Raw genomic sequence first — 8,933 nt, forward strand, 5'->3', positions numbered from 1 at the left:
CTCATTTTGGTGGGGAAAGGGAAGCAGAAATATTAAGGTTTAATCCCTACAATTAAGGTAGTTTGTGATGGTGGATAATTTCATTCATTTTTTCTCTCCTCCCATGATATCTGATCTGCATCTCACCCTAGTGGTAGCTGAGATAGTGACCAGATCATTGGGTCAAACCAGTATCGAGGAAGCTCTGCCTCCTTCACTTTCAGGGCAGGCACACCTCATTAATATCCCTGGTCAGCCTTTGAATGTTGTCTCCATCCTCCCCGATCTATCTTAAAACAATTGTGCTCTGATCAAGATTACTACTAATGCCCATTAATAGAGAACCTTATGGTCTGTAAAGCACTTTGCTCACAGTAGTCTGGTAATTAGGTGGTGAAAATAGTAGCATTCCCATTGGATACGTGAAGAAATCTAGGTTCAGAGAGGTTAAGTAGTTTACCTCAGGTCACATAGCAAGCCAATTTTCAAAGCTGGGTAGACATGGATTTTCTGACACTGCCCAGTGTGCTTTTCATTGCTATACCCCATTTGTATGGTCCCAACCTCCACCTGCCACTACAAAATACATTTTGTGGTCACCTACCCATTTGTATCCAGTTCACTTCAGCCTAACAAACATAATTTGACAAAGGTAATTCTTAGGTACGTAGGTGTGTTGGCAGACTGGCAGTATATTGTCCCTGCTTTTGAAACCTCCTGGCTGCTCTCACCCACACTGACCCAGAAGCTCAGTATTCAAGATAGACTCAGATAATTGCTCTGTGTGTGCCCACATAATTACATGCCAATACCTTTCCCAAAATTAGAAATTATATTAAAGCTAGACATTCTGCTGACACCACATTTCTCACCAAATGTCAGGCTCTTTGAAAAAAATCTTCTCCACTCAAAAGACCTAATTAGATTTTCAGTAACTCATGTCAATGGTCATTAGGCCAATCATGAAAATTAGCATGTACCCAGGTGCACAGGGATTAAATCACATCCAAAAATGTAAAATAACTCATGCATCAACTCGAAAAGAAATCAAGCAAATTGCACCTCTCCTTTTCTTGCTTTTTCTTAAATTTTCAGATTATGAATATTTCAGGCACAGTCAATGTTTTCTTCATCAAGAAATTTGTCAGGCAGTAGGAGGATTATATTACTGTGAGGGAATAGGAATAGCTGGAAGAAAGGGTCAAAGTCCTATAAAAAACATAGACGTATGTGTACATACACATGCACAAGCATGCAATTTATGAAGGGCCTCCTTTTAACATGCTTTCTCTGGGCACCTGGAATTAGGGAACATTTCTTTCCTGGTTCTGAAGAAACTACAGGGGCTTCTTGGCAAACTAGAGAAGAGGTCACTAAATCTCTACAAATCTGGTCACTTCTACTTTGAGCATTAAGTAGGGGCATAAATGGTCAGGCTTAATTACAAGGGGTAGATAAACATGTGTGGTCCACTTATCTCCTTTCAGTTGGGTCAATTATTTACTACCCCCTTCAGGCTGTTGTAGCAGCAGCAGCAACATTACTTCATGGGCCAAATCCCAAAAAAGATGAAAGGAAATTGACAGATAATTCATCCAAGTTTTGCTAGCTCTGTAACTGTCTATTGGTCTCTGCCAAATGCCAGATCTTCCCACATAAGACAAACATGTTCAAACAAATGATAGGAGGTATTGAAAAGCATGATCCAAGTGCTTCAGAGGTGTCTCATAGCATTAGCATTACTTTGCTGCTGTCCATCTTTGCAGAGAATATAGCTGGTGGTCATGGATGTGCCCAGGGATTGGAGGGAAAAGGAGCATGTCTGGAGGACGGCAGCCAGGATGTTTATAGCTCCAGGAACCAAGTCATATGAAGAACAATTGTCAGAACTGTAGATTTTAATTTAGATAAGTAGAGACTTAAAAAGAGTTGGAGGGGGGATATGCTACTTGTCTTCACATATATGAAAGAAAAAGAGAAGAGGAAAGAAAAAGCATAGTATAGCAGAAACCAGCACTCTGACCCTCATCCTTCATGGTTATTTGACCCTAGACACTTTATCTTCCTGAACTCTGGTCTAAAATGAACATAAAGAACATTAAAGCCAAACCAGCCACCATAAGTGCCACATATTATGACCTGGATGACCTGATTCCCAAGAAGGATCCTGGTGTCACACTTAGACTTAAAATCGGGAGGGCAGTGGGGTTCAAGGTGTGCCTCTGTGGCATATTAGCTGGAAAGTAACTTAATCTTGTAGTGTCCCAGTCAACTGTCAAAGACTCCTAATTATGGAGAATTTGCTAATCTGAGTTGGTAGAAGATGCTACCAGACTGAGAATCCTCTAAATGGATGAAATCACAGGTCCAGTTGACCACACCTACACCCATCCACATATATGATTTGTTGTAATCAAAGTACTTTGCAAACTTAATGACACTGTAGAAATGTGAGCTATTATTTTGTGTAGCACTAGAAGGCAGAACTAAGACCAACTGATAAAAGGTCATAGGAAGACAAATTTGGGCTTCACCATCATCATCATCATAACATTATTATTATAGCTAGCATTTGTATAGCATTTTAAGGTATACAAAGCATTTTACCCTATGTTATCTCATTTAATCCTCACAACTCTGAGGTAGGTCCTATTATCATCCCCATTTTTCAGATAAGGAAACTGAGAGGGACAGGTTAAAAGACATGCCCATTTGTGTATATATGTATGCATGAATGTATGTATATATATATAATATACACACACGTGTGTGTATGTGTATATGTGTATATATGTGTATGTATATATGTGCATACATACATACAGGCACACACATATACATTCATGCATATACATATATAAATGTGTGTACATATACATAATATATACATATATACACTTGTACACACATATATCCTTTTCAAGGCATCTCATTACATTACTAGGCAATTCTAATTGTATATATGTATTCTAATTATAAATACACATATATGTATATATATGTGCATATATATGTATTCCTAAGACATAGATAGATAGATGATAGATAGATAGATAAATAGATAGATAGATTGATTTGATTTAGGAACCATTTAGGAATGAATCACTGGCAGTGTTCAAAGGGAGGTTATTATCTAAGGGATTCTGGCATAAAGAACTAGGTTAAACTAGGTAACATTTGAGGTCCCTTCATAATCTAGGATTTCTTGATTCTATTGTCCTTTCCAATTTATCAGAAAAAGATAGTGATGGCCAGGACAGAAGGCATTTGAAGCTATTGCTTTATCAGTTTACAACCTAGACTGAGCTTAATCAATCCCTTAACCCTAAAACTATGCAGAGTTTATTTCTGGGTGGGTGTGTAGACAAGGGACAAGCTTGTAAAAGAAAAGAAAATTTGATACTGGGAATTGTGTGGCAGAAGAGGAATAAATGAAAAAAAAAAGAGTTCAGGAAAGGGTCATTTTACCTCTAGCTGAGAGGTTAAAAAGGAGGGAAGGAGGCCAGAATTTCTCACTGAGGATTAGAGGCTCAGTTGAAAATGGATGGGGAGATTTCATGCTGGGCAAATTGAAGCAATGCAAAAGGAGAACTGGAAACAAAGCCACAGATTTCAACATTTTGAATCAATTTGGCTTGAAATGGCTTGAGAACCTGATTTCCCGTTTCAGCAAGAACATCTCCAAGCACTTACCTTGGCCCTACCAAGCAGTGAGCATGTGTTCCTAAGTACCTGGCAGGCCAGTTCTTCAAACTGAAAGGTACTAAGTGGACAATATGGTTACCCAAACAATCACTAATCTGCCAGAATATGCTCTCAGTGTTGGGTCACAATAGTCCCTTTATGGCTTAGTTTATAGCTTATGGCTTTAACACACAAAAATGACCATCTGGGAAAGGAAGTCCTCTGAATTATGACAATCAGACTGCTAGAGGAAATTAGCCAGTTTCAGATAAAAACCTCTCCCAGCAGTCTTTTATTTCTCACCCTTCCTTCCCCCTTTTTCCTCTGATGCCTGTCCTTCCCTGCACCCCCATCCCAAATCTCACACATAGAATAGAGGGTGACAAAAATGAACAGATCACCATTACAGCTAATGAGATGAGGCTTTCATTGCACACAATTACAAATTAGTTTTTGCAAACAAATCCATCTTCTGTTCTGTCCTGATAGGTAGCTCTGTAAACAAAGTGTTCTGGAACCATTCAAATTACAGCCAGCGGTAGTGGATTTAAAGGATTTGGGGGGTCATCTATCTAAATTAAAGCATGTTCAGATTAGAAAAACCACATTGCAGTGGAAATGAAGCCTGCCTGTTAGGGAGCTTTTCCAAAATTAAAATGATAACACACAGGGAGAGTATCATTCCCTTAAACTGGTTGCTGTCTTCTGTAGCTTGTAATTAACATGCAAGCACAATGATGGGAAAGGCAGTGTTTAATACCACTGACATGCCCCTCCTTTAGAACATAGCCATTTTAATTCTTTTATTATTAACGTGATAAATACAAACTACTGTATGTGGATGTGAAGCAGAGACAAGTCAGAGTTGGCATCAGAACATGCTTCACTGAAATTCAAATTACGGAAAAATAGTGTGCTATATAGCTAGCTTATGCTATCAAGTATTCAGGCAGTAGGAGAAGGGATATCTTAATGACCTCAAAAGGGAGTGATTTGGCCCCAGCTAAAGAGTACTAAGGAAGAGCACAAGTTCACATAAGTAACAAGATAAAGTCTTCCTGGAATTTTTTTTAATCCAAACCATAGCCTAGGAAAGACAGCAAAGCCACACTAATGGCAACTTCTTTAGCTCCCAACTCATACAATAAATTTTTGAAAGGGATATCTGTGTTTTGAATGTCCTTTTAGTATTATAATCAACATCATTCTATAAAGCTCATGTATGTTTCGTTTTCCATCTTGTCATCCATATCCACTTTATTGAACACAGATAGGAAAGTAGGATATTCCATATCCACTCAATGTCATTTTTGGAATAAGATCACAGATTTGGAATTGGAGGGGACCTTAGAGGTCATCTAGTCCAATGCCCTCATTTTACAGATAAAGGAACTGAGGATCAAAGAGGCTGGGACCTGCCCAGAGTTTTTTAGCTGTTAAATGTCAGAGCAAGCAATTGAACCCGAGTCTTCCTGGCTTCAAATCTAATACCATCCTGTAAGCCACACTGCCTTGAGTGGAAGAAGACATAGTGCAACACAAAATTCAGAATCTCAAGTATCTTACACACACACACACACATACACACACACACACACACACAATACCTTTTAATATGTGAGTTAGGAATTACAAAGATAGAAATCTCCCTTTAAAAAGTCTTCTCTTGGGACAGAAAGCAGTTCAAAAGAGATTTTGCTGGACTGTAACATAATATGCCCATTCCTACCTCCCTGGTTTCAGAGGTGATCCTCTCCTCTGTCAATGCAAACCCTGTGATCCTTCAGTTCAAGCTATATGTACTCTATGAATTTTCCCTTATTAATTTACTATCCTAATTGATTCTATAACTTCCTACTCATGCATTCAAATATTTATTAAAAGCACTTAAGTACAAAGCACCGTGCTAGGGAAGATACAAGGGAAATTATGTAATGGCCCTTGCCTTCATTCAACTTATAACCTAGCAGAAAGGATATGACACATTCATAAAGAGGAGTCATTTTTGTAAGGAAAAATGTGGAAGTTCTGCTCTGGACATGGTGAATATGAGGGGCAAACCAGGAGCAAAAGATGGAAGCAGTAGCAAAGAATGCAATTTAGGTTTGATGTAAAAAAAGAATTTCCCAAACAATTAAGGCTCGTCAAAGTGGAATGGGATGCCTTGTGTAGTAGTAGGTTTCTCCTCACTGAAGATCTTCAAGAAGCATTGTCCACTTGTTGTAAGAGAAGGAAATAAGCATCATGGAGACCCTATGTGCCAAGCACTGTGTTAATAACTTTTGTAAATATTCTCATTTGATGGTAAGAGCAATGTCCCCAACCCTTCTCCCCATGCCATCCTCCAGTTTTGGTTGACTCAGGGGATTAAAAGTTCAGGCTGTTGCCATCATTTCTCAGTCACCTGGTGACAACGCAGCCACAAGGAGCTCCAGGGCCTCTCTGAGGCTTGAGTGGGAGATCAGGGTGGGCAACTCAGACCCAGCTGAATCAACTGTAGGTTTCCTCAATGCCTCTCCTTATTAAATAACTTCCTGCTGTAGCTAAGTAAACTGACTGTTCAACGGCCTATCGGTGATCCATTTTGGTCTAATGCTGAACCTAAACCACCAGGGTACTAGTTTAAGTCAGACTCCAAAATTCTGCAAGTAAAGGTAAGTACCAAGGAGCTAGAAATGTGGGCCTGAAGCTCACAGAAGAGGTCATGTCTGGGGATACAGACTTAGCTACATGGAGGTGATGGTGGGAGGTATGGAAGTCATGATATTTCCAAGGAAGAGAGTGTGGGAAAGGAACTTTCAGGTCATATGGGCAATGAAGTGGAGAACCCGGCATTTCTCTAATCCCTACAAACTCTCAAACTTCTCCAAAACAGACATTGTAAGCCAAAGATAAAGAAAATTCAGCTGATTCCATGTCTAGGACACACAGAATCCAAAAAGGAGAAAAAAAAACCCAGGAACTCGTATTCACTGATTCTGAGCTTACTCAGCACCTCTTCCCTTCTCCCACACTTCAGGCAGTGAGGCTATACTTGCACACCCAAGGATCAAACACAAGCTTATAACAAAGCCCACCCCCACATCTCTTTCTAGTATTGTGAAGACCCTCAGCTCCAGGCTGCAGAAATTTGCCCAGGGCCATGACAGATAGCCAATTTGGCATGCTCCCTTCAGGAGCAAAAGCCTAAAAGGGGCCTCAGCCGGTGCTAAGATGAACAACCCACAGAATGCTGGTGCCCAGACTCACAACCCTACAGCACCAGTGCAACAGCTCTCTGAACTGCCAGTGCCAGAGTGGACAAGTCTATGGCACTAGCTGGGCAAAGCTCTGAAGTGGTGGTGCCAGGTCAGACAACTCCAAAGCATTGGTAATTCTCTAAATTGCCAGTGCCAGACCAGAGAACTAAGAAACAGAGAGAGTGAGGCTGATCATCAGGACAGGATACTGTGTATGGGAAGGAATAAGCAGGTCTCTATTAAGCCTGAGGAAAAGAGCAAAGCACCTGGCTGGGTTGAGTTCTCACCACGTAAAAGTCACTTGGAACAGAGACCAAGATTGGTGAGCCATAAATTGCCCAGCATTACAGGCAGCCGGGACACTTTGAAATTCAGCCCCCAAGGAAAGCATCATCTGAGAAGACAGTCAGGAAACAACTAGAGGGAAAAAAGACTGAAATTATAAAAAATATGAGGAAAAAGAAAACTTGAAGACCTTGAACATAAGCAGAAAAATTAAGAGGGAAAACATTAACAAGAGAAGAAAATATGGCCTCCAGATCTATTAAATGAGTTCAATCATCTATGGATAAATACTGAAAAACAAAAGAAAATGATCCAACACTTTAAAAAAATAACATTTTATTTTTCCCCAACTGCATGTTAAAACATTAAAAAATTTTTTTTTAAATTTTACATTCTGAATTTTATCCCTTCTTCATTTTCCTCCCCTGTCCCTATAACAGTAAGTAATTTGGTATAGGTTATACATGTGCAATCATGTAAAACATTTCCATATTAGCCTTTTTTTTATAAGACTCGAACAAAGAAAGAAAGAAGAGAAAAAGAAAATGAAAAATAGTATACTTCAGTCTAAATTTAGACAGTATCAATTCTTTCTCTGGAGGCAGATAGCATGCTTCATCAAGAGTCCTTTGGGATTATCTTGGATCATTGTATTGCTGAGACTGGCTAAGTTATTCACAATTCTTCATCATACATTATTGCTGTTACTGTGCACATTTTCCTGGTTCTGCTCACTTTACTTTGTATCAGTTCATGTAAGTCATTCCAGGTTTTTCTGAAACTATCCTGCCTGCCGTTTCTTGTAGCACAATCATATTACATCACAATCATGTACTACAACTTGTTCAGTCATTCCTCAGTTGATGTACATCTCAATTTCTAATTCTTTGCCACCACAAAAAAAGAGTTGCTATAAATATTTTTGTACAATTAGGTGCTTTTCCATTTTCTTTGAACTCTTTGGGATACAGACCTAGTAGTGGTATTGCTGGGTCAAAGGATATGCACAGTTTAATAGTCCTATGGGTATGGCTCTAAATTGTTATCCAGCATGGTCAACCTCATTCACAACTCTACCAACAGTGCATTAGTGTCCAATTTTTTTTTTCACATCCACTGTATCATTTGTCATTTTCCTTTTCTGCCAATTTAGGCCAATCTTATTGGTATGAGGGGGTATCTTGGAGTTATTTTAATTTACATTTCTCTAATCAGTACTGATTTAGATAATTTTTCCCATGTGACTATCAATAGCTTTGATTTCTTCTGAAAATTGCCTGAGCATATCTTTCAACTATTTAGCAATTTGGGAATGGTTCTTATTTTTCCAAATTTGATTAAGTTCCCTATATATTTCAGAAATAGACCTTTGTCAGAGAAATTTATTGTAAATTTTCCCCCAGTTTCCTACTTTCTTTCTAATTTTGGCAAGATTAGTTTTGTTTGTACAAAAGTTTTTTAATTTCATGTAATCAGAATTATACATTTTACTTCCTGTAATCCTCTCTATCTCTCATTGGGAAGCAGTCTTATCCATAGATCTGACAAGTACATTTTTTTCATGCTTCCTTAGTTCACTTATGATATCACACTTTATGTCTAAATTATTTATCCATTTTGTCCTTGTCTTTGTATATGGTGTGAGATGTTAACCTTTACCTAATTTCTGCTAAACTGCTTTCTAATTTTCCCAGCATTTTTTGTCAAATGTTGAGTTTTTGCCCAAAAGCTTGAATCTTTGGGTTT

This window comes from Vombatus ursinus, unplaced genomic scaffold (genome assembly GCF_900497805.2).
Source record: "Vombatus ursinus unplaced genomic scaffold, bare-nosed wombat genome assembly UNPS02001419.1, whole genome shotgun sequence".
NCBI lineage: Eukaryota > Metazoa > Chordata > Mammalia > Diprotodontia > Vombatidae > Vombatus > Vombatus ursinus.